The following is a 200-nucleotide window of genomic DNA, read 5'->3' as shown; positions in this document are numbered from 1 at the left end:
AGGGTGTGTGGCCTTCGGCCTCAGCCGCTTCCTCTCCACTTAGATGATCTGCTGGCCAGGCTTGTATTTTTGTAGACGCAACAGCAGAGCAGGGCCCGGGGCAGCGTGCAGCCCCCCTGCCCTCTGAACAGCTTGTGACCATATTAAACACCACGACTTCGGGTCTACTCACCCTTCAGCATGTCCTCTGCGTCGTATGT

Source organism: Buceros rhinoceros, unplaced genomic scaffold, assembly GCF_000710305.1.
Source record: "Buceros rhinoceros silvestris isolate BGI_N320 unplaced genomic scaffold, ASM71030v1 scaffold30851, whole genome shotgun sequence".
Classification (NCBI taxonomy): Eukaryota; Metazoa; Chordata; class Aves; order Bucerotiformes; family Bucerotidae; genus Buceros; species Buceros rhinoceros.
This window is presented reverse-complemented; position numbering follows the sequence as displayed.